General features: G+C 37.6%; 1 protein-coding gene across 1 annotated transcript in view; it reads left to right on the top strand.

Annotated features, from left to right (window-relative positions):
* The first annotated feature begins 6 nt into the window (after nt 1-6).
* Nucleotides 7-26631, top strand: part of RAP1B (RAP1B, member of RAS oncogene family) — a 43710-nt gene continuing 17085 nt past the window's right edge. The window contains exon 1 of the mRNA XM_010841563.1: nt 7-6507. The gene's annotated coding sequence lies outside the window, so the exon portion shown is untranslated. The remainder of the gene's footprint in view (nt 6508-26631) is intronic.

Here is a 26631-nt window from a genome sequence, read left to right as displayed (position 1 = left end):
GCCCGAGGACCCCCCCACCCGCCTGCTCTTTTCTGGCCGCGGCCGCCGCTGCCTCTCAGCTGCCCGCCGTCCCTCGCCGGAAGACTCATCTCCCCGCCCCGGAGCCCCCTTGCCGGCCGCCTCGGTTCCTTCCCGGGTGTGAGTGGAAGTTAGAACGGAAACCAGAAAGTTGTCTTTTGCGGAGACTCAGCTTCCCCTAGTCCCGAGCAGGGGCGGAGAGCTTTCGGGGGAAACCACTCCCCGGCGCCTTGCGGGCTCGAGCCTGACAGGGGAAAAGTTTGCCTGAAACCGGGCTGGTTTGCTCCATTTGTTGCGGGAAGTGGCAGGAGGAAGGCAGCGGAGGGAGCCCCACCTAATCTGGCAGCAGCCACCGCGAAGAGAAAAACTGTTAAAGGGGCCTTTCCCATCGTCAGCAAGAGGAAATCTCTTTCTCTTAGAGAGGGAAAGAAAATCCAGGAAGTTTGTCCTCTTCTCTTTTTCGGACATCTCGGTCCGAAATCCGAGATGTCCTAACACTGACTGTCAGCACCATGAATATTATTTAAAACTACCCCCATTGAATCTAGCCATCCTAGTTTTTCTTCTGAAAACACTGATAGCTTTTGGAGAAAAGACTGTCCTTGCTGAGTTTTGTCCAAAGCTGACGATTTGCTTGCTCCCTCTTACTAGTTTAGAACATTTTTGCCCTGCAGCTCTTGTTCGGAGTGAAGATGAGCAGTTGTGTGTTACGGTAATGGGAAATCACGTTTTAACGGGGTAGAAAGTTGACACTGAATGAAGATTGTGATTTTAATATTTTAAAATTCAAGCTGATTGGGTTTTTGTTTTGCTAGTAGCATAGCATCTACTATATACACATCTAAAATATAATTTATATTTCTTATAAAACTTAAAGGTTTCAACTCGAAAATTCATTTTTTTATCCTCTTATTTTGTAATTAGAGTGCTGTTTGGACTTGCTCAACAAAATTTTAGCAAGAGATAACATGAAAAGGGGAGACGTTCATTTAACTTAAAGCTGGTATCACTCGTGAAAGCTGAACCTTGAATAGTATTTGAGTCATAATGTAGTCATGGGACTTTTTAAGGGCCGGAAAGGGCTATTTAGATCATCCACTCCCACCCTCTGAATTTACGGTGGAGGAAACTGAGGCCTAGAAAAGATAAGATAACTAGTCAGTGGTCCTGCTGACTTGAAGGACAGTAAATGGCAACCCACTCCAGTGTTCTTGCCTGGAGAATCCCAGGGACGGCGGAGCCTGGTGGGCTGCTGTCTATGGGGTCGCATAGAGTCCGACATGACTGAAGCGACTTAGCAGCAGCAGCAGTCTATCCACAGTAGGGAAGCTGGAGGAAAAAATACGAAGTTTTTATGGTGAATTATTACATTTTGTAGAGGATAGACGTCCCATCATACTCCAAAAATATAAGTACCTTAGTCAGTGTAGAAGAACCCTTTGGGTAGTTTCATTACCAGGTTTTAAGAGAGGAAGTTGATATTCAGAATGGTTAAATAACTTTAAGGACACAGAGCCGTGAATGATAGTCTTATTTGAGCCCATCCATACTTTTGGTCTCTGCATTATTGTGAAGGTGGTTTCACTTGCATTTTCTTTTTGTCATTCATAATAAATTGTGAGACTCCCTTATCTGAAGAAGCCAGAAAGTAAATCTTTGAAACACCTGTATCCAGTTTGGTTTTAATGTGCCAGGTATGGGAATACAACTGAAGAACCCAATAATAAACTGAGTTAATTTTAAAATGTGGTATGGGTTCATGACACTGTTGTTCCTTCTGCCCCCTAACACCCACCCTCCCCCACCCTATGAAAATCGTCTCTTCTATGACAAGTATCGCTTCCTGCAGTCTGTTATTTTACCTGTTTTTTGTTATCCCACTAAATTATAAACTCCATGTATTGTTTGTATGCCCTGAAACACAGGCATAGTATCTTAACATAGAGACAATACTGGTTTGTTAAATGTAAGTACCATGAGGGTAGGAACTTGATCCATTTTATTCTCTACTGTATCTTCGTTCCTAGAACCTTGCCTATGCATGCCGTATTTAGCATTTATATTTGGTATTAACTAATGAATATTTAAAAGAGATGATATTTGAAGAGATCTTTGTATTCCTTCAAAAAGAAACTTTTCCACATTGGCTTTGGAGCCATTTTAACTTTACAGATTGATTTTTATCCTCAAAGCAATCTTGTACTGTGGCGTTTCAGTATTTCCTCTTAGCTGTATAAAGTGAAAGAATCCCCATGGTAAGGAGCCACCATGTAAGGAGGGTGTTATCAAGTGTGTCCTCTGATATAATTCAATATTGGTAGAAGGCTGCTGGGGAGATTGATAACATAGCAACTAATTATACATGTTGTTTTAAATATAAAGTCTAAGCTTTGGATGAGAAATTATCCATGTTCAATTTTCTTTGACTTTTGTTGTAGGTATTTGATCAGTGTTTATTAAGGCAGTGAAATTAAATAGGGAATGGATCTCATACAAATAGAATTTGGTTAATTTTTCAAAGGTGTCATTTATTTTTCTTCCAAAAGTGTAAGTAGACAGTTTTATTATTGAATATCAGGATCTTATTGGTATGCATGTATCATTTTCCCAAAGACTTAATGTGTTTTTGGGTTGCTGCTGCTGCTGCTAAGTCGCTTCAGTCCTGTCCGACTCTGTGCAACCCCATAGACCAGGCTCCCCCGTCCCTGGGATTCTCCAGGCAAGAACACTGGAGTGGGTTGCCAGTTCCTTCATGTTTTAGGGTTATGTATTGGTAAAGAGGGAGTGGTTATTGATCTGTAGTGTTTAGATTTGACTGACACGGGGAGTAGTTTAGTATTTATGAACTGAATAGTCAAAAGCTGTCTTCTATTATGGCAATGATGTCACATGTTCAGTCTATAGAAAATCTTGATAAAGATTGGTTATAAACTTTGTGAGACCATATAAGGTTGTAACTAAATTTATGCCTTGATTTTTTTTTCTTCTCCTATCATTTTTGAAGACTCTTAATTTACCCTTTTCAAATTGGATTTCTTTTAGAAAAAGTTAAGAAACATATTTTGGCTTATGTAATGATTCATTGTAATATTAGACATCTGCAAATGACTTGCCCTTGTGCTGAGAAGCTAATGTTTTTCAGTGTTCTTAAAATATTTTGCAGTAGTACTAAAAGGTACTAATTATTACCTTTTGAGAACTTAAAAGTCATGAAAAGACTTTTAAGTCATTTATTAGTCCTTTGGAAATTTTATGAATACAATGGAAGCAGTAGGTACAAGGAATAGAATGAATTTATCTATTTGCAGTAAAGACTGGCTTGCTGTTTAATCTCGTAGTTTGTTTGAACCTATTTGGTCACTGGATTCTAAGACCAATCCTTTTAATCTTATATTTTATGTTTTATAGAAGAAAAGTTACCAGGAACTTTTTGCTGCCTTAAAAAAATTAAAATCACTTTTTAAAGTAGATCACTAACAAAAAGAAATATCAGTTCTCCATACTTCCTAATACTAGTGTGTTTATTACTGATATTAGTCAAATAAAGGCTACATAGCAACTGATTATTATTTCAGTAATGTCTTAAAAAAATTTTCATTGTATCAATAATGGATCAACATATTCAAACTTTTTTAAAGGAGCCAGCCTTAAAACTTATAAAAGAAAGAAATGACAATTTGAGGAAATGTACCAGGGTTTTAAATAATATTTAAATTACTTATCAAAAGAAAAAATACTGGGGGAATTCCCTGGTGGTCCAGCGCTTAGAACTCCACACTTCAACTGCACAGGGCCTGGGTTCAATCCCTGGTCAGGAAACTAAGATCCCACAAGATACCCTGAGGCCAAAAAAAGAAAAAGGATGTATATTTGCCACATGAACTGAAGAATTTCCATCTGGAATTTACTATGTAGAACAATATTCTGGGATATTACTAAGTCTAAAATTGTGTATGATGTGCTCAAGTACTAGAAATATGTTCACATTTAAATTAAGAATCTTAGTCTATTAAGAACTTACAGAATAATTATCTAGTGTTCTGATTTTGGATTTTATATTGGACTGGTTCCTAATGCTTAACATTTGTGCTTTTACTATTTTGTAATTTTGTAGTTGAGCGTGCACTAAGTGGTCTTGTCCAGTGGTGGATGGTGAGAGGTTTTAACTTGTACAGGTAGACTTAAAGATATTAAAGGAAGAGAGCATCCATTTAAAGCAGTTACACATAATTTTGACCACTACTGATTTCTTGAAATCATCACTTTTACTACATGATAGAGCTGCTTCTTGAGTTTTTCAGTAGTTGCTTTGAGTATTTATTTCAGTAAATCTGTACTTTTAATAAAATAGTTTTCTCTCCTGTATTTAAAACTTAGCATTTTGCTAAGTAACTTTATTTTGAAAGTATACGGTGGACTAATTGCTCTCTTGGTGGATCACTTCTACCTGTTGCTTTCCTGTTCTTTGCCTTCTGGGAAAGAAACAAAGATGAAAGAAAATCTGTTTTGTCCATGTAATAGCAGTTTTTGGCAAAAGCTTCTAAAGAGGAAATGGAAAATGTTACTCAAAATTCTAATTATCTGTGTTTTCTATAATTTTTCCTTATTAGAATATATTTTTCAAGTCACTGTGTTCTAAAAAAAAATGGAGTTTCTAAAAGTTCTTAGATACTGGGAATAAGGACTATAAATAAAAGCTCTTTTTGTTTAATTAATAGTATGCTGGTGTCAAAGTGGTGTGCATATTGCATCCAGCTTCCACCTTGGGTTTTAAGGTTGTAGTGAGACTACATTATGCTAGCATAGTTAGGTCTGCTGCTTCTAAGATTTGTAGTTAAGCTCTTCAGTAGCTATAGCAAAACTGAGGAATCCCTCAGGAATCTTGAATTCTGTACTGTATAGATAATAACAGAGGATGGTAATAAGGTATATAAACATGTGCATTTATTATTGTGCTGCTCTTGAAATTGTTGAACTTGAGATATTACACAAAAGTGCTTTGAATACAGATAAGTATAATGAAGAAAATTAGTATCACTTGTAATTTTTACCAGTGCAGTGAATTTTAAGGCAAAATTTGTACTTCTTTTCTGAAGTTTTCCTAACCTCTTTGCTTCCTTGGTGGGAAAGATGGCATATACTACTTAGAGATGTTGAGGATTCAGTGCAGTATTATTCATAAATGTTTATAAAATACACTAACGGGTAGTATTTTTTGTTCTTTATGATAAAACTTCTCTTCACCTTTAGCATTGCTGGTGCCAAGTAAAGTTGATTAAGTTACTTAATTTTTAAGATTCCTACTAAGATGTGAATGAGAACTAAGGAAGAAAATTGTGATTGTGAACAAATAAATTGTCTAGCTCAGTGGTTTTCAAAGAATGGTCGAAGGAATCCTGAGGATTGCCTCGACATTTGCAGGGAATCTACAAGTAGAAAACTTTTTACAGTAATACTGAGATGTCCTTTGCGTTTTCACTGTATTGATAGCTGTACCAGAGCACAAAAGCAAAAGTCAATAAAGCTTGACATCTTAAATCAGGTCAGAGTACCACACCGTATTAGCAGTCATTGTCTGTATTCTTCATTGCCATATACCCACACTTTAAAAAAGAAAACCTAAACACACTTGATGAAGAAGTTTAAAAAAAAAAATCAAACGTCAACTTTATACACATTATTTTAGTATACTATAACTAAATAGAAAGTATGCTTAAAATATTTTTCTTTTTTTTTTTTTCGCTCCTTACTGAAGTATAATGGTTGTCTCTACGGAAAGCATTTGTGTGATTATTTGAGTTGCAAGCTGAATCAGCCACTTTTTTAATGAACTCTGTTTTTACTTAAAAGAATGCTTGACAGACTGAAGAAGTGTTTCAGACTTGGGTATTACATTTTCCCTAAAGTGAACCTGTTGCTTTAAAAGGAAAAGATTGACAGTATTTATGAGCAGTGGTTAAAGTTCTAATTTTCAAGTGAAACTTAGAATTTTGTAAAATTTGTGTTAGTAAGCAACTGTGCTCCTCACAGCTTAATATCTTAAAAAAGTTTTCTGATGATATTGGTGATGTTAATGAACATGGTTTTTAAAATACTATGTAATAAAATATGTCAGTATTTGAAGATCAACATGATTCTATAAGCAAGTATTTTCCAGGTCACCAGTGCATGAAAATCATGTGGGGATAAGAAATCCTTCCAAAGTTCTAGCTAGACCACTGAGTCGTAATGTAATAGAGAACACAAGGTTTCTTGATAAGGTTTATTGATTTATTGATACATTCCAGTATATTGCAGCTAATAGAGGTTGGTATAGCATCAAAAGAGAATATCAACATTTATTTGAAAGGCTGTTAAGATATTCCCATCTGTTCATCTGGTTATTACTTTTTTGTGTATATTACTCATTTTTCTGTGCTTTACAATATATTGAACAAATTTTTGTTGCAGGGGAAGAGAAGAATAGGAACCATAGATGAACACTGTGAGGCAAGTTTAGTTTCTTGGCAGTTTTTTTGTTCGTTTGTTTTTTCCTGTTGAACAGTCTATTCAACATTTGGGGGGTGGGGGTGGGCCACATCTCACTGCTTGCAGAGTTTTAGTTCCCTGGCCAGGCATTGAACTGCCAGGTTTCCTGGCAGTGAAAGCACCGAGTCCTAACTACTGGACCAACAGGGAATTCCTCCCATTCAATTTTTGATCACAGTAATAGATTATGTAATTTTTTAAGCCACTTTCTGGTTTTAATACTTGTTTTGTACATCTGATGATTTAACCATAGATAGGTTGCATATGCTGTATTCAGGTTTTCACATAACCTTGAATATATTTTTAATAGTTGTCTTTCACAATTTTAGGATATGTAGTAGCTTTCATCTGGTAATTCAGACAATAAATAAATAAATAATCAATGTGGGAGACCTGGGTTTGACCCCTGGGTTGGAATGATCCCCTGAAGGAGGTATGGCCACCCACTCCAGTATTCTTGCCTGGAGAATCCCCAGAACAGAGGAGACTGGTGGGCTACAGTCCATGGAGTCAGAAAGAGTTGGACATGACTGAGCGACTGAGCAGAGCACAGTAGCTTTCATACAGTGAAGCTATGGATTTTTTCCCCTTTCGAGGTTAATAATGCCTCCTTGACCTGAGAATTTGACATGATAGTTCTCCAAAACAAATTATTTTTTTACCTTCTAGAAGAAAGTTGTTCCTTTTTTATGTTTGTTTAATAACAAACCTCATTAAACAACCATTTTTATAAAAGTCGTGTCTTAGGGTTATTCCAAATTTTAAAGGATTTTTAAGCTAACCTGCATGCAGTTCAAGTAATTTCAGATTATGAAAGAAGTAAGATACATAAATTATAGTCTGTAGTGTACCTAGTTTCTTGGAAATTTAGTGCCAGTTATTTCCCTGGAAATAATGGGTACGTTCTGTGAGGAAACAGAGTATTGAGTCTGAACATCACTACTTGAAAGAACAGGGTTTGTATCAGAGAGAGGATACGACGTGGTTTAGAAAAGTGTGAAAAGGTAATAACTTCAGGATAGTTTCAGGGATTAAGTATTTAGAATTCCTGCTTCCATGAGCTAATCCTGCAGTAAGGTAGGGGAGTTTAATAGGAAGCTTTAGTGCTCCCTATATTAAATAATTAACTGGTCAGCCATTCTGGCTGTTCTGAATTAGAGAACATACTGTGATCATATTTTATGTCCTGGACATGCAAACTAGTCACAAAGTTGCCACTTGCTATTGCTTATATAGTTTTATTTGCTAGCTAAAAAAATATTTGAAATTCCCTCTATTTTAGGATTTTTTATACTTAAGCTTTTTTTTTTTTTTTGAGAGCTCTGTCTCGTATTTGGTCATCCTTCAATAAAGAAAGGGCTTCTCTCATAGCTCAGTTGGTAAATCATCTGCCTGCAATGCGGAGACCTGGGTTCGATTCCTGGGTCGGGAAGATCCCCTGGAGAAGGAAATGGCAACCCACTCCAGTATTCTTGCCTGGAGAATCCCATGGAGAGAGGAGCCTGACAGGCTACAGTCCATGGGATCGCAAGAGTCGGAGACGACTTGGCGACTAAACCACCACCACCACCAACAACAAAGAAAAGATTAGATTTGCAAGCTTTTAAATACAGAAGAGCATTTATAACACTTTGCTATTGTTTACATGAAAGTAATGATGGTAATGGGAGAAGGCAATGGCACCCCACTCCAGTACTCTTGCCTGGAAAATCCCATGGATGGAGGAGCCTGGTAGGCTGCAGTCCATGGGGTTGCACAGAGTCGGACACGACTGAAGCGACTTAGTAGTAGTAGTAGTAGTAGTAGTAGTAGTAATGATGGTAATAATAGGCAAGGAAGAGGTGAAAGGGCAGGAAGTAGAACAAAAAGAAAGAGAATGGTGATTAAGAAGTTCTTTTTCTAGGGAGCAGGGCTGCTATTGAGCAAAAGTGGTAAACTCCACTATGAAAAGCACTATGGTGCTTTAGTGACTGATATATCTTGTCCACCAGCGGGTCCTCTGTAGAGGATAAATCAATATTATCTATCAGTTAGAAATTATGGTTTTAGAGTAAAAGTTTGATCACTATGTGTATGAGGTGAGAGTACTTTGCTGTTTTTACTCTGTTTGTCCCCCCTCCTTCCCCTGCTGTGTCCAAAGTCTGTTTTCTGTCTGTGTCTCTATTCCTGCCCTGCAAATAGGTTCATCAGTACCACATTTCTAGATTCTGTATCTATGCGTTCATATACGGCATTAGTTTTTCTCTTTCTGACTGCCTTTACTCTGTATAACAGGCTCTAGGTTCATTCACCTCACCAGAGCTGACTCAGATGCATTCCCTTTTACGTCTGAGTAATATTCCATTGTGTATATGTACCACAACTTCTTTATCCGTTCATCTGTCAGTGGACATCTAGGTTGCTTCCATATCCTAGCTATTATAAATAGTGCTGCAGTGAACATTGGGGTACATGTGTCTTTTTCAGTTATGGTTTTCTTAGGGTATATGCCCAGTATATGGGGTTGTTGGGTCATTTGGTAATTTTATTCCTAGTTTTTTAAGGAATCTCCATATTGTTCTCCATAGTGGCTGTATCAATTTACATTTCCACTAACTGTGCAATAGGGTTCCCTTTTCTCCACACCCTCTCTAACATTTATTGTTTGTAGATTTTTGATGATGGCTAGTCTGACAAATTGTATAATTTTAGTTGAGAGAATACAGTGTTCAATGGCTTGTCGTTATCAATTCCCATCATAGGCTATTTCTTACACTGAATTTTTTTTTAAGTGTTACATTTATTTCCAGCTATAATCCCTCATTATTTAGGGCATCTGTCTCTTGAGGACTCATTCATCTGACTGCTGTAATTGAGAGCTAGTTGATCTCAGTTACTGTATGTTATGATTAAATTGCGTTATTATGCACAAAAGATTCTTAGCAAAGACATGAAAATTTAATAATCACAAAATGTAAATGGAAGTTCCAAATAGTACCCAAATGAGTGATATAGATGAGTGCTTATAGAATCAAAGAAAGAAGTGAAAACTCTTAGACTTTAGTAGTCCAAGATGACCTTGAAAATGAGGTGAGAGTGTACATGATATTGAAGGGGTAAGTTTTAGACTAACAGTGAACCCCAGGTAGACAGCACAGAAATTAGAAAGGTGAAAAGTTGTTCAAGAGTATTTTGCTGTAGTAGATGTTTATGAAATGGATTATAGGTCCATAATACTTTACCTATAACCCTTGGTGCCAGGTAATTAGGAATTCAGAACTTTGGGGAAAGATTTGTTTTGAATTTTAGTAAGAGTAATCAAGCACTTAATATTTCTAAAGTGAAGCATGAATAATTACAGTAAATGGGATAAACAAAAACTGTAAATAGCTTCACATCAGTGCTTAGGTGAAATCTGGCTGTATAAAAATGTTATATTAGGTCAGGTTTTGCCACTAAATTAAACTTCAGGTTTCAGAGATTTTCTGATTTCAGATTTTCTGAGAAATGGGTCTTAAATAGTTGGAAAGACTTTCTTCTTTATTACTTTGTGTCTTTGGTGAGGACATCAGGGTCTGAAAATGTTACTTTGAAGCAGTTAGTATAGAAACAGTCTCTGCCAAGGAGTTCATTTTGACACAGACTTAGGGTGGAAGGCACTGCTGAGGGTGTTAAGTCTTTAAAGGTATAGGAGAACCACCTAATTCGAGTCCAGTTAAATGTTTGAAAGTAGTAGAGATTCATGAGTGTATATTAGTGCCTGGAAAGGAGTAGGTTTTTTTTTTTTTTTTAATGCTTGAGAGCTCATATTTTAGCTAAGGTTTCGTCTTTGATTTTGAAAGTCTTATACCCTGCAGTTTGTCTCCCAATTGATAGGTTTCTAAGAATTATATAATACATTTAATTGTGAGCTGAGAGCACAAGAGAAAATTAGAATAGGCATATGGGAGGACTAACATAATCTCTATTGTAACATCCTTGGTGGAATTACTTGGTATTGACAAGGAAAGAATTTTAAAAATCTGAAGATCCTACTTTGAAACTCAGGATTGATCATAAGTACCTGCCCACTTTTTGTGTTTTCCACATATGCTCACCTCATTCTAGCAGCCTAATTACCTATAACTTCAGTCCTCATTGCCTTTATCCATTCATTTGGTGTATGTTAATGTCCAAGAATGCAAACGTGTGTGCTATTTTTAGATATTGACTTGTATCCATAATTGCCAAGGCAGGCATGTTTCAAAGCTACTTTATTTTAAAAAGTGCTTATTGACCTAATAATTATACTCGTAAGTGGAATAATGTATGACAAAGCCAAATGTAAGCATTGTTTATGGCTTCCAAAGTGTGGTATGCCTTTTATTTTTCTAAGTGGTCTTTATTTTACTGGGTACTAAGTGCATCTGTAAATAAACTGAGGAGGCTAGAGTGTAACAGGAAGAACTATTAAATTAGACAGCTAGCTACATAAACCAGTGTGGGCATTAAATAACATAAACTGTTGCTTAGATTAAGGTAATAACATTATTAGAGAAAACTATGTTAAGTACTTGTGTTTCCACTATCTTTTGTTAGTTGGTTAATTTTTCTCTTCTAAACTTGTGGCACATTTATTAGGAAATTTTCCATTAGGAGTGCCCTGGTCTTGAAATTTCACTTAGAATATAATGCAAATTATATAAACCCACAGTCTAAAATTATGGCATTCTTATTATGGTTTCAAATGCATTTGGGGACAGTCATATTAAGCTTTGTCATTAAAATCTCAGGAAGGGAACACTAAAATGAAATAAAAATTTGTGTAGTCATTTGTTCCTTTTCTCGTAGAAGACTAATTCGGTTTATTTCTGAATTCAGCCTTATATTGAAACAGACTGTAAAGTTCTGTTTAAAAAGTGTTCCCCTATCCTTGTGGAGGGTAGTGTATTATAAAATCTGAATATCTGTTAAATGTTTGTGACATTTTTCCACTCATAGAAATGAATGTGATTTGTTCGGGAATCCTTACCCTTAACTTGAATTCTAATCTATCTGCTGGTAGTAAAGAGCTTCACTTCTGATTTCTTGAGATGCATGAAAACAAGTACTTTTCCTAACTAATAAGGATATCTTTGTAATTGATATAATCATTTCATTCTGCAACCTGTTCAGCAAACAGTATTGAGCACCTTTGGTATAAGTGTTAAATTCTGGACTCACAAATTCAGGAGGCTTGGAGAAATGTGGCTTCACTAGGAACATAGTAAAATATCTGGTTAACCTTCTTACTCCCCCAAATAGTCATCCCTTTGGAGTGGTGGTATCTCTTCTTTTGTGTGATGTGTGGAAGCTAAGCTGTTAAGAATGGATTATTTGAATGACTAAGGATTGTTTAAAATATTCTGGAGGCCTCGGGAACACAAAGACCTTTCTGTACTAAATTGGGAACACTTAATTGGAAGCAAAAAAAAGGGATATAGGTCTTAGGATCTTGAGGAAAGGAGGTTTTATCAGTACTTTAAAAACACACGTATCTAATTCCTATGATATTGAGAGATGTTACTGATAACCACTGGTCTAATATCACTTAATTCTCCTAGACTTTGGGGGCTTTAAGATATAAATTTGATCTGACCTTGAGACATCCCGTCCAACCATTCCCATCGGTGCCTTGCCACTTAAATATCGAATGCATGGCTCTTTACTTCCTAGCCTGCCAGGGTATGGCTAATACCCCGGCCAGGCTGCATCTAACAGAAACATAATATCTGACTATAAGTGTCGTATATGAACAGACAGATGTGGGTGTTCACATTTATCTTTAGAGAGACTCAGTGTCTGAAAACACGCAGACCTAAATGAGTCTTGGTGGATAATCTGAAAATGCCAAGTACTAGCTTTTGCAGGCTCCCTTGGTAGCTGGGGCAAAGTACTTGACATAGGCCCAAGAAACAAAGAACTTTTTAAAATAATCTGAAAGAAAACTTTGCAGAGTCCTAGTGGCATGAATACTTTTAATGTTAGGCTGTTTATTATATTAACTACTTCCATAATCAAAGTGAGAAGATTTAATAAATCAAATTTAGCTTCACGTGTAAAGAATATACTTTAACCAAGACACCCTTTCCTGTTTTATCTGTGAAACATGATGGAGTTTTGGGATATGTTGGAGTCTTACCTTAAGTTCTCCTAATAATACTTTTTTCATCCTCACAAATAAACAATCGAATCTGTGGACCAAGTGAATAAGGTGCCTCTTGAATGTTGTGAAATAGAGCAACATCAACCATGCCAGAACCAAAATTGTTGTTTGTGAGACAGTCCTAAGCGTTCACATGGACCATTCTTTATTCCTTTTGGGGTTTTCTGTTGAGGTTTTTGCATATTATTTTGCAGCTAGTTCATCTTTATGAAACTATCAGACAACAATGTTAACTTTATAAAATATTCTACAGCAGAAGTTTTCAAAGGTTTTTTATTTACAATCCTGTTTCTGCTTTCCCTAAACCATAACAGACATTGATCATTGAGGACTGTACTCTTTTCCCTTTGTGTCCCGAATCATTAACAACTGTACTCCTGGTAGCCATTAATATTTTGAGTAGCTGTTTGAACTAAAGCCCTTTTGCAAAAAAAATAAAAAATCCCTTTTGCCACCAGTGAATTAATAGACAAGATCTATCCTTATCCTTAGCTCTTCCAGGACAGTATCAGCAAACTTTCTGTAAAGGGCCAGTTAATTGGGCTTTGTGGACCATATAGTCACAACCACTCAACTCTGCTGTTTTAGTATGAGTAACTGTAGACAGTACGCAATTGCATGGCTGTGTTCCAACAAAACATTATTTACCTAAGACAGACATGGTAAAATTTGGCCTGTGGGCTGGAGTTAGCCAACCTGTGCTCTAGGGCTGGAAACTGGTTTTGATTCATTCAACAAATAATTGCCTTTGTATTCCAGACACTGTGTTAAGTGTTGGTTATACGGCAATTAACATTATATGTAGATCTCTGGCCATGAGGTATTTAAGCCTTAACTGATTATTTTTTTAATGCTTTCTATGTGCTTAGTCACTCAGTCATATCCAGCTCTTCTTGACCCCGCAGCTTGTAGCTCACCAGGCTGCTCTGTTCATGGGGATTCTGCAGGCAAGAATACTGGAGTGGGTGGCCATGCCCTCCTTCAGCAGATCTTCCCAACCCAGGGATCAAACCCAGGTCTCTTGCATTGCAGGCAGATTCTTTACCATCTGAGCCACCAGGGAAGCCCTTTAATGCTTTAGGTATACTCAAAGCAGCTTGAGGAAAAATGTAAGAAATAAGTGTTAGTCTCTCAGTCATATCCGACTGTTTGCGACCCCATGAACTGTAGCCGTCCAGGCTTCTCTGTCTATGGGATTCTCTAAGCAAGAATACTGGAGTGGATTGCCATTCCCTTCTCCAGAGGAATCTTCCTGACCCAGGGATTGAACCCAGGTCTCCTGCATTGCAGGCAGATTCTTTACTGTTTGAGCTTCAGGAAAGTCCAAAAAATATGGCCTGCCCCATATATTTGCCTCATTTGTCAGTACAGATGAGATCTTAGGCAAGTACCCTAAGTGCGGTGTTCTGTGGTAGTGTTACTAACAGTAATCTCAGGATGCTTTAGATACCAGATGGCGAGGTGTGAAAGTTAGCATCTTGTTATAAAAAGGAGGGGGGGGGCACCTAGGATGCCTGGGTCTAGTATCTGCTCTGTCTGAATGTAATAGCTGCTTCGTATTCATACGGTGTTGTGGGATAAAACTGAAATGACCAGTTGTTTTAACTGTCTTCTGTTAGTCTCCTGCAGTTTCTTTCCTCTATGCAGCATATTGCTTCTAACCTCTTCATTTTGATTTTCATCATATTTGTTAATAGATTTTATCTTACAAATCAATTCATGCATTTTAAAAGTAGGTCATATATTAATCATATTTAATAAAATGCTGAACTTTTCTATATGTATTATCCTGGTTTCTGTTAGAATTCCTTTTATTCATTTAAAAAGTACCTCATGTATTAACAACGCATATATATATATGGAATCTAGAAAAACGATACTGATGAGCCAATTTGCAGGGCAGCAGTCTAGACACAGACATAGAGAACAGACTCCCGGACCGTGGGGGCGGGAGGAGAGGGCGGAGCGCATGGAGAGAGCAGCATGGAGACATACACAACACTGCATGTAAACCAGATGGGTGACTCAGAGAACTCAAACCAGGGCTTTATGACAACAGAGGGCTGGGATGGGGTGGGAGGTGAGAGGGAGCTTCAAGAGGGAGGGGATGTATGTATGGGACTTCCCTGGTGGCTTAGTGCTAAAGAAACTGCCTGCAATGCAGAAGATGCAGGAGACCTGGGTTCGATTGCTGGGTTGGAATGATCCCCTGGAGGAGGGCATGGCAACCCACTCCAGTATTCTTGCATGGAGAATCCCAGGGACAGAGGAGCCTGGCGGGCTACGGTCCATGGGGCCGCAAGGAGTTGGACACGACTGAAGTGACTGGGCGCACACACACGGCTGAATCACATTGAGGTATGGCAGACATCAACACCGTACTGTAAAGCGTAAAGCAACTATCCTTCAATTAAAAATTGATAGATTTTAAGAAGGGGAAGTGCCTTTAATTTTCTCCATATTGGTATAGTTTTCTTCAAAATATCCACTGTGGTTGGTTACAAAATGAGTCAGATCTCTTGACCAGAACTCAGAGATCTTCATTTTATCTTAACTGTAGACTCTCTTGCTATTTTTACCGTCTTGTTCTTTTTTACCTTGAGGTCCACTCAGACCGTGCTTTCTCTTGTAGTCTAGTCATATTCCTACATTTTGCTGCCTTCTGTGCCTTTGCTTTCACTTTTCTCTGGTATGTTTTCCTTAACGCCAAAACTTTTAGTCATTTGCTATCTTCATAAATCTGTTCCTGACCTTTTCCTCAATTTCCATAGTATTGTTGTGTTTCTCACAGTTTGCATGATTTTTGTCTCATCTTTCTTAAAAAATTGTAAGCTTCTTGAGAACAAGTATGTTTTGTTCATCTTTGTAACCCTCGTGATCATTTGCACTGAATACATATTCAGATACTAATTCGATGAAAACTGTGATTTCCTGCTTAAGCAAGGGACACTGTTCCTTCATGACAAATTCCTTGGATTTTTATCCAAATGAGAAAAGTCATGTCAAAATACATTGTAAATTGTAAAGGCTGTACAAATACTGTTTGGTACCATAAACACTCAAACTTGGCTCATACAAGTGCTGCTATGCACAGTTTGCTTTTTAATTTCCATGTTTTGTTTCAGAGAAAAAAATGATAGTGAAAAAAGATAAGCTTTGTAGTACGTTTGCAAGATTTTTTCTAAGCTTTCGCAGTTTCACATGTTTAAAACTATGAAACATGAGAGGAAGAAAATTCCTATCAGTATGTGTTCCACCAAAGGTGACCCGCTACCTTGTTTTGCTTGGACTGGGAAGTTCCTGGGACACAAGACTTGGAATGCTAAAACCACGACTGTTGGTCACCCTATGTCCACTTTATGACGTAGCTGTCTTTTTTGCTTATAACTGTTTGTTGTTATTCAGTCGCTAAGTTGTGTCCAACTCTTTGCAACCCCATGGACTGTAGCCTGCCAGTCTCCTTCCATGGGATTTCCCAGACAAGGAGACTAGAGTGAGTTGCCGTTTCTTTCTCCAGGGGGCCTTCCTGACCCAGGGATCCAACCTGTGTCTCCTGCATTGTCAGGCAGGTTGTTTACCACTAAGCCTCCTCGAAAGCCCTATAACTGTTAGGACAGTTTAATAAATGCCTGGTAACTAGGTGATTGGCTTCAGAGGAGAGGAGTGTTGGGACACTTGGGCTTTTATTAAGTTTCTGAATATTACTTATTTTGGACAGACATTCTTTAATGTTCCAATAAAAATGCATTTGACTAATTATCTATTTGGAATATGTGTATTCCTTTATCAGAACGTAGTGGTACCTTTATCAGAACATAGTGCTAAATTTTTTAACATGTCACATGATTAACGCTTTATTTAAATGTACTTTTTTATAAGATACAGCAAAATCCAAGGCAGCTTGAAATTTACCTCTTCAAGTGATTTAAGCTTGGACCATGGATTAACAGAGACTGTGTTTGTAAAGAAACATCTAGGGTAATGTGTGCATAGTCATTCCTGTGCAGGAATTAGCTTTTGTGTCTGTTCATGTTATGTAAATCAGAGTTTGGCTGAGAATATCTTTACTAGCAGGTGTATAACTTAAAGTGGCTACTAAAAATCCTTAGAAATTTTGTCAGCAGTTAAGCCATTGTGGGACAGAAACTATTCTGGGACATGCACTAAATAGTGTCCTTAATTTGAGGGCTAAAATAGGCTCTTTGGGGATAGTTTTTTTGGTTGTTATTCTTTTGTTATTTTTCTTGTTTTAAGAATGTGAATAGACTCCATTTGGTATTTTAGCTTTTTATGGTTCTTTTTGCCACCTTGTGAGACTTGAGGCTTATATCCTGGACCACATTGTTGTAGAAAAATTACTTGTTCCCTTAAAGTTAGTGTATCCAACATTAAGTCTTGTGTAGAAATGTAAAGAGGGATCTGGATGTTGAAAAAACGTGAGAAGACAAGAAAACAGGAACATTTACATTAAAGTTGAGAAGAGCTATATCCTTTTCACATGAGAAAGAAATCTGCCCTTTTTTGCTTATAGTAGTATTTATTGATTTTTAATAGATACATTTTATTTTTAGGCTAGACTTTCTTTTAAAAAATATGGAACAAACACTGGCGATAGTGTCACCATAGCAGTTGTATCTGTTCCTAGAGAAATCAGAAATAGGATGTAAGGTGCTTACTCTCCCATGTAAAAAGATAAAGAGGAAAAAGACAAAGTCGAAAGACACAGTGTAGGCAAATAATTTTTATATGTTATGGTTGGTTGTACAGTACAAGCTAGTCACTTGAGTGTTTTATACTGAGAAACTCATTAAGACTAGAAGGGTTTTTGGTTTTGTACAGCATTTTTTTCTGTTCCTATTTCTTTTTCTCATAAACAGGCAAAAGACTCCATCAGAGTTCATTTGATAAAGGTTGACAACTAAAATGATAAAACCTTAAAATTGAGATTTGTTGTTGTTAAGTCTCATCCGACTCTTTGTGACCCCATGGATTGCAGCACACCAGGCTTCCCTGTCCTTTACTGTTTGACAGAGTCCTTCCCTGTCTTGCAAACTCATGTCCTTTGAGTCAGTGATGCCTTCCAACCATCTCATTCTGTTGCCCCCTTCTCCTCCTGCCCTAGTCTTTCCCAGCATCAGGGTCTTTTCCAATGAGTTAGTTCTTTGCATCAGATGGCCAAATTATTAGAGCTTCAGCATCAGTCCTTCCAGTGAATATTCAGGGTTGGTTTCCTTTAGGATTGACTAGTTTGATCTCCTTTAAGGGACTCTCAAGAGTCTTCTCCAGCATCACAGTTTGAAAGCATCAATTCTTCAGCACTTAGCCTTCTTTATGGTCCAAGTCTCATATCCATACATGACTACTGGAAAAACCATAGCTTTAACTGTATGGACCTTAGTTGGCAATGTGATGTCTCTGCTTTTTAGTATGCTGTCTAGGTTTGTCCTCCCAGGGAACAAGTATCTTTTAATTTCATGGCTGCAGTCACTCTCTGCTGTGACATTGGAGCCCAAGAAACTAAAGTCTCTCACTGTTTGCATTTTTCACCATCTATTTGTCATGAAGTGATGGGACCAGATGCCATGATCTTGTTTTTTGAATGTTGAGTTCTAAGCCAGCTTTTTCACTCTCCTCTTTCACCTTCATCAAGAGGCTGTTTAGTTCCTCTATGTCCATTTGTTTGATCATGCTACATCTCATTTTCCTTTCCTCACCCATTCTAGTCTGTCCCCATGTTCTCTTGATTCTGACTTAGACATTTCCCAAGTATCCGTTCTCTTTATTCCTTCTATCACTGTCCTGACTTAAGTCGTGATCTTTTACCTGCACTAAACTATTTCCTAGAGTTCAGAAAACTAATACTCTTCTTCTGTTTTCTTTTAAAACACACATGTTCATTTTCCAACTTGGCAACTCTTTTTTGTTTCTCAGTTTCTTACAGAATACAGGTCAGGAGTCCCCATCCTCTTTGACCTGCCACCCTTTCCCATGTACTCATGATGTAATGAATTCTCATGCTAATCTTTTTTTCCCAGAATGCCCTCATCTCCCCGTGAATCTGCCTATGGTCTGGATTAAATATCCATTTAGGGAAACCTTGCCTAGCCATATCCTTGGTGGTGGTTTAGTCTCTCAAGTCGTGACCGACTCTTATAACCCTATGGACTGTATTCCTCCAGGCTTCCCTGACTGTGGGATTTCCCAGGCAAGAAGACTGGAGTGGGTTGCCATCTGCTTTTCCAAGGATTGGAAGAAGTGGGGATCTTCCCAGCCCAGGAATTGAACTCAGGTCTCCTGCATTGCAAGTGGTCTCTCGCAGTGTGGAAGACGTGGGTTTGGTTCCTGGGTCTGGAAGATACCCTGGAAAAGGGAATGGCTACCCACTCCAGTATTATTGCTTGGAGAATTCCTTGGACAAGGAGGTTCATGGGCTGCAGTCCATGGGGTCACAAAGTGTTGGACACGACTAAGCATGTCCTTCTAGGCAGTCAGTTCTCTTCTGTGTAGTAGTATTTTGTTCTATAAACTCTACTTGATTGTGAGCTAACACAGTACAAATGCTATAAACATTTTAAAAAGCTACTGAAATATAGCTGTCATATTTGTTTTTTCTCAAGTTTCTGGAATGCCCTGCCTCTTTATCTTTGCAATTAAGGCTAACATCTCTCATCTGGTCATGAACATTCAAGTGTGTAATAAATTAATGTTTTCCCTTCATATTTGCATCCTATATCCCACTTTTTCCACATGAGAAATAATGAGAGCCCTTATAAGGTAATGGACTGGAGAGAATGGAATTGATTTCAGAGACATCAAGGTAGAATGGATCAGACTTGGTAATGGGGTGAAAAAGAGAGACAAATGACAACTCCCTGGGGTGTACGGTTTCCTAGTATACTGTAGTGTGCTTTTGAAGCCTTTCAGGTGCTTCAGGTTTTAAGCGCTGTAGACAGCCTAGGTTAAAAAAATTTAAGTACCATTGTGTTAAGCATTTTGCGTGGAATTAGTTACTTTGTTTGAATTTTTTTTAGCTTAAAGAAGTACTATTTTTTCCCATTTTCAGATGAGGAAATGAGGCACAGAGAGGTTAAATTACATGACCAAGATCATTTAGCTAATAATAGGTGTTAGAACCAGCATTCTAACCTGGGTGATCTAAAATCTGTGCTCTTTAACTGTTGTTATATTTTCCTATTTTACCTTTGGTTTTTTTCCAATTTAAAATATAGTTAACTAAGGCCTGTTAGTTATGTGTATGTATGGAATTCTAAGATATGTAGCAAATAATAAAGCCAGTGTCCACACTGCGTTACCTAAATTCAGTTCGGCAAGCACAGCAAATCTTTGAGTCATTATGTATGCCTGTAGAATTTACAATTTACAGCTAGATCTGACAAGAGGTAAAAAGCTGACAGGTAATTTTTAGGACATGTCCGAGGACCTGGGGGACCAGAGGGGACACAAATCCAGCTGATAGAAACTAATAAGGTGATCTTGAGCCCCCATTAATTTATTCTTGCCTGCTTTTGAAACATTGTTGGGGTCTCCTTTTTTTGTGATTTTTTTTTTTTTTGGTTCACTTAACTGCCCTGCTCATGTATTGACAAGAAATCTATTATGATTTCTTTATGTGGTTCTTCTGCAGTTGTCAGATTACTAATAGTTATACTCTAGTTAGTATATTCTCTCAGAGATGTCATCAGGTACTGAACTGAAAGGAAATGCAGTAAAAAGTTCAGTAATAAAACTGGAAACAGCTTAAATTGCACATCATGGTGTATGTTGAAATAAGCTTCATTTACAGACAATATTAATCCATGAAAAGTGTGAAAGGAAGAATTTTTTTCCTCTTGTGAAGTGTTATAAATACGGTCAGGCTAGAGAAAATGCTATGAACAGTTTGATGGTCTGCAAATTCTGTGCTTGAGTAGATTTAGAAATCTAGTTTACAAAAAAGGCCTTTTTCTTGGTGGAGTATAAAATTAGTAAGATTGCAAACATTTTCCATTTGTCCTCTCATATCAGTAGTATTTGTTTTAAAGTTACTGTTTATTTTGCAGTTCCCTGTTAGTAGTTGTTTGGTTTTGTTTGTCTGGGAGGGTGTTTTGTTTTTTGGCTGTGTTGTGAGATATGTAGGATCTTTGTTCCCCTACCAGGAATCGAACCGTGCCCCTGCACTGGGGGTGCAGAGTCTTAACCACTGGACCTTTCAGTTCCAGAAGCTCCAGACGTTTTATTTTTAAGAGACGGTATGAGTTAGTGGTTGGACATCTTAATTTTTCCTCCAAAAAGATAATTTTTTAATCTACTCAGAAGTTTTGTACTCTAACATTGTGTCTAAAAGATTAGTCCAGATTCTTTCAACATTTGAATTAGTTAATTTTATTTAAGAGTGAGAAGAGGGCACAGTAATCCTCTTTAGCTACTAAAATACTACTTTGGGAGTAGGAGGCAGAAAGGAGAAATCAAATATCTCTTCCAGAAAGTGTTCAGTGGGAGAGGTAGTGTCACTTGACTTTAGGAACCAGTAGTTAAGTGTTTTTACTTAGCCCTTTATAGTTTAAAATCACAGAATTTCAAATGGGAGTGGGGTAGGGGTATGAAGGGAGGGTTGTAGCTAAACAACTTGAGGATAGGAAAATCACTTGAATTACCAATGTTTTAGTAGACTTTTATTTATTTTTAATTGGAGGATAATTGGTTTACAATGTTGTGTTTGTTTCTGCCTTACATCATCATGAATCAGCCACAGGTATATATATGTCCCCTCCCTCTTGAACTTCTGTCCCATCCTCTACCACCCTTCTTGGTTGTCACAGAACATTTGGTTGAGCTCCCTGTGTCACACAGCAATTTTGGGAGAATTTTAATTTGATTGTAGCTATTGGACACAACTGAGCAACTTCACCTTCTTTCTTTCACTTTCTTATAACCTACTTTCTACATTTATTAATGAGATTGATTTAAAGAACAAGATTATATAGAGTTGCTGTTGCTGCTAAGTCACTTCAGTCGTGTCCGACTCTGTGCGACCCCATAGAAGGCAGCCCACCAGGCTCCACTGGAGTGGGTTGCCATTTCCTTCTCCAATGCATGAAAGTGGAAAGTGAAAGTGAAAGTAAGAGTCGCTCAGTCGTGTCCAACTCTTAGCGACCCCATGGACTGCAGCCTACCAGGCTCCTCGTCCATGGGATTTTCCGGGCAAGAGCACTGGAGTGGGGTGCCATTGCCTTCTCCGATTATAGAGTTAAGAGCAGGCAAGTGTCTCTGGAACCCAAAAGTTGTTGGTTTTCGTACTATTCCTGCTGTAGGGCATTTTGTTTTCAACTGAAGTTACAGTTCCTACCGGACAAGTATAAGAAACTAATTTTTTTTAATTGAATTTTTGAGATATATGCCCAGAGCATCTCATGTATGTATGTATGTATTTTTTTGGCTGCCCTGCATGGCATGCGGGATCTTGGTTCCCCAACCAGGGATTGAGCCTGTGTCCCCTGCAGTGGAAGTGCAGAGTGTTAACCACTGGACCACCAGGGAAGACCCTTAATTTGTGTTTAATGTCAGGATTTGTGTAATTCATTTTCCATTGGAATTCATGATAATCTGTCAACAACTAATGAACTTAAATGGCATTTTATCTAAAAATAGTTAACTTGTTGCTACTGCTGCTAAGTCACTTCAGTCGTGTCCAACTCTGTGCGACCCCATAGGCGGCAGCCCACCAGGCTCCCCCGTCCCTGGGATTCTCCAGGCAAGAACACTGGAGTGGGTTACTATTTCCTTCTCCAGTGCATGAAAGTGAAAAGTGAAAGTGAAGTCGCTCAGTCGTGTCCGACTCTTAGCGACCCCATGGACTGCAGCCTACCAGGCTCCTCTGTCCATGGGGTTTTCCAGGCAAGAGTACTGGAGTGAGGTGCCATTGCCTTCTCCGAGTTAACTTGTTAGTGGCCTTTAGAAATTTTTAAATATTTCTTTCCTTTGCTGAAATGAATTATTAGTCTTTAAGTCATTCTTTTGACAAACATTTCTGAACCAAATAGGGAACACCAAAATAAATACGGTAATGACTAAACATTTAAGGCTTTTATAGACAATATGTGTTCTTATTTAACCTGCCCATTAACTCTGTGAAAATTGGAATCACTGTTTTATAGGTAAAACACAAGCCTAGAAATCAGTGAAAACTCACTGGTAAATTGAATAAATAGCCAGTTTTCTAGATCTTCTTATTTCTGGAATCCATGTTTTACAACCCTGGACTGCAAAGGTAGTATAGTTTTTACTTTTATGGTATAAGGAGAAGTTAACTTTGGTCCTCAAACTTAGCTAAATGACTTCCTTATTGATAACTGAATTGGCCATACTTGACTAAGGAAAGTTGCTAAAAATGTCAGTTGAGTATTTGTTTGGTTTCATCTTCTTAAAATATAGGATTGTTTTATTAAAACATAGGTCCATCATTAAAAAAAAAAAAAGAATATGTGTTTGCTTTTTAAGATAATCTTGATTTCAAGCATTTTCATGGTAACTTTATGGATACAGTTTTGTTACTGGATTAATATAAACAAAGTTTACCAAGTTCCTTTGGTTTGATGGTGTATTGTATTTTATCTGGAATAGAAGTAAAGCAGTCTTTAATTAAAATCCATTATTCAGTGTTTTATCGGTCACCCTGGTGACATTTGGTCCCCACTCCACATTTTTGCATATTTTATATGTAAACTTTCCTCTTGCAACAACCTTTTGCTTCTTTTTATATTTTACTTCCCAGTCTTAATCCTTGTAATCAATATGTATAATCCTGTACAACCAATCTCTTCATTTGGGTTGATAGTTGAAGTATATTTCCTGAGGGAGAACCTCATGCCTAGGCCCTAATCTTAAATTAGTTTGAAAGAACCCTTGATTGACCTCACAAAACATTTTGGACTAGCATGCCAGAAGGAAGAAGAAAATGTATCTTGCCTTGGTGCCCAGTAGTATTGATAGATAGGACAGCAAATGAACAGGAAGATTGTCCTTATTGTTTCGAGCCTTTTTATTTAGCTTTATCTGTATTGTATTTGAAAGATAATTCTAAAATGTCTATAATATTAAGCCTCCATTATGTAGTTAGGAAAAAAATATTTACATTATCATTAAATTTTATTACCAAAACAGAATTTCACAGTTGGCCCTTGAATAGCGTGAAGGTTTGGCAGACAAAAATTCAAGTATAACTTTACAGTCAGCCCTCAGCATCCAAGGAGTCAGCCCACCTCCAGTTGTGTGATACAGATTTATTTTGTTAAATAAGTGGACCCACATGGTTCAAACCCATGTTGTTCAATGGACAGTGATATATCATTTTATACTAATTAAGAAGGAGTATAACAGTAGGATACTTTAAAAAAAATTATTTCTCTTTATAATTCTTCAAAACTTGAGGTAACAATACATTTTGGAATTGAAAGGGACCTTAGAGTTCATTTTGTCCAGAAGTAAAAAAAAATACTGGTGACCCAGAGTCCAGATCTCCATAATTTTAAGTGTGTTGGTTTTCACAATATTCATAGTTTTTAGATTTGGAATGACTTTAGCTGTATAAGTGTTCACTTTATTTGGCCATAATCCACACTATTCGCTAATAGTAACACCTTGGTCCTGGAGGCGTTTACATGCCTACAACTTTTAAAATAGAGCCACACCTCTTAAATCAAAAGATAATATTGCTTTCTACAACCTTTTGTTTCCTCTTAGAAAGCAAAACAAGAGAGTGTATAATCAAGTTCTACAGTATTTGATGCAGCCTGTCAGAAAGAGGAGCAGTCACTATGGGCTGAGATGGTGTGAAAATACTTCAGATGTTTCTGACGTTACCCTCCTAAGGACTGCGTCCCAAGTATTTGTGAGTCAGGAACATTCTGTCCTGGTCCATGTGTTATTTTTTCCTACAGTGAAGGATAACAATGAATATTCTCCTATATAGAGTTAGCAAAGAAAATCACCAAGGGGCATTTTGTGCATATTGAATAATGCTACCTCATAAGACCAACTGTGTTTGAAAAGTGACAGTGAAGTCGCTCAGTCATGTCCAACTCTTTGCGACCCCAGGGACGGTAGCCTACCAGGCTCTGCCGTCCATGGGATTTTCCAGGCAAGAGTACTGGAGTGGGATGCCATTGCCTTCTCCAGGGGACCTTCCCAACCCAGGCATCGAACCTGGGTCTCCTGCATTGCAGACAGATGCTTTACCGTCTGAGCCACCAGAAATCCCATTTATACCCCAAATAGCAAAGGAAGGAAGGACATTGAAGTCTTGAGCTCTCTTGTGGATCCTAAACAAATGTCTATAACTATCTCAAATCCAAATTTAAGTTCAGCCACAAATTAATTGAACATCACCCCACCAAAGATGTTGATTTAAAAATACTGAGCAGAACAAAGCCTGATTGATAGTCTTTTGTTGAAAAATAGGATTTAATATCAATTTGTTGAAATGATTGAGTACTGAGCTAAATAGTACTTTGACTTTAAGTCCTTCATTACCACCCTGATTAAAATAATCTCTCCATTCCTTGCTATCTCCCTTAATTAGTTCTATAGTTTTTTCTCCATAGTACTTGTCAAATTACCATGTTTTATATTGATTTTATTTGTCTCAAACCACCACCCCCCCAGCTGTAAATTTTGGGGGCAGGGTATTTTATTCACTGCTTTATTCTGTTTGCCTGGAACAAAGCCTAACATGTAGAAGGTACTCATATATGCATGTTGAATATTGAGTGCTATAATACAGTAATCTTGATAGAAGGTGTTATTTCTTAGATTTTCTTTTTTAATTCTCAGGTTTTAGCACAATTCTCTGTTCTGAGTAGGTCTTCAGTATATGTCAACATGAACTAAAGAGCCAAGAGGTTTTTTACTGCATCTGTTTTTCATTTTGTAATGGTGTTTAAAGTTTCCTCGGTGTTTTTTGTTTGTTTGCTTGTTTGACTGCATCAGGTCTCAGTTGTGGCGCATGGAATCTTGATTGTGTCATGTGTGATCTTTTGTTGGGGCACGCGGACTCTAATTGTGGTGCATGGGCTCAGTAGTTTCTGCAGGTGGGCTCTCTAGTTGTGGCGTGTAGGCTTAGTTGCTCCATGGCATCTGGGATCTTAGTTCCCCCACCAGGAGTCAAACCCATGTTCCCTGCACTGCAAGGCAGACTCTAACCACTGGACCACCAGGGAAGTCCCTCCCCAATGATTTTTAGATTTATAATCTTGTAGATCTTAATTAGGGGCAGTAATATCTGACCTTGGGTGTGCCCTGAGTCTTATTAATGAAGAATATTATATGCAACGTGTGTGTGTATGCACACGTATGTGTGCAGTCTCAGTCATGTCTGACTCTGTGACCCCATGGACTGTAATTCACCAGGCTCCTCTGTCCATAGAATTTTCCAGGCAAGAATAGTGAAGTGGGTTGACATTTCCTACTCCAGGGTATCTTCCTGACCCAGGGATCAAACCAATATCTCTTGCGTCTCCTGCATTGATAGGTAGGTGGGTTCTTTACCATTGCACCATGTGGGAAGCCCATTATATGTAATACAGAATAGTAAATATTTTTATCAATATTTTATAATTATTATTCATTGTGAGTTGAGTGATTGGCTAAACTTGGCATTTGTGAGTTTATATTGGCCACCTTTTTTCCCCTGGTTTTATTGAGATAAAATTGGTGTACAGCACTGTAAAAGTTTCAGGTGTTCAGCATAATGAATTGACTTAGATACACTGTGAAATGATTACCACAAGTTAGTGAACATCCATTGTCTCATATACATAGAAAATTAAAGTGTTTTTCCTTGTAATGAGATCTCTTAAGATTTACTCTGTTAAGAACTTTTATATAACATAAGCAGTGTTAGTTTTATTTATACTACCTTTATACCT

The sequence above is a fragment of the Bison bison genome, unplaced genomic scaffold (genome assembly GCF_000754665.1).
Source record: "Bison bison bison isolate TAMUID 2011002044 unplaced genomic scaffold, Bison_UMD1.0 scf7180017864163, whole genome shotgun sequence".
Taxonomy (NCBI): Eukaryota; Metazoa; Chordata; class Mammalia; order Artiodactyla; family Bovidae; genus Bison; species Bison bison.
This window is presented reverse-complemented; position numbering and strand designations above follow the sequence as displayed.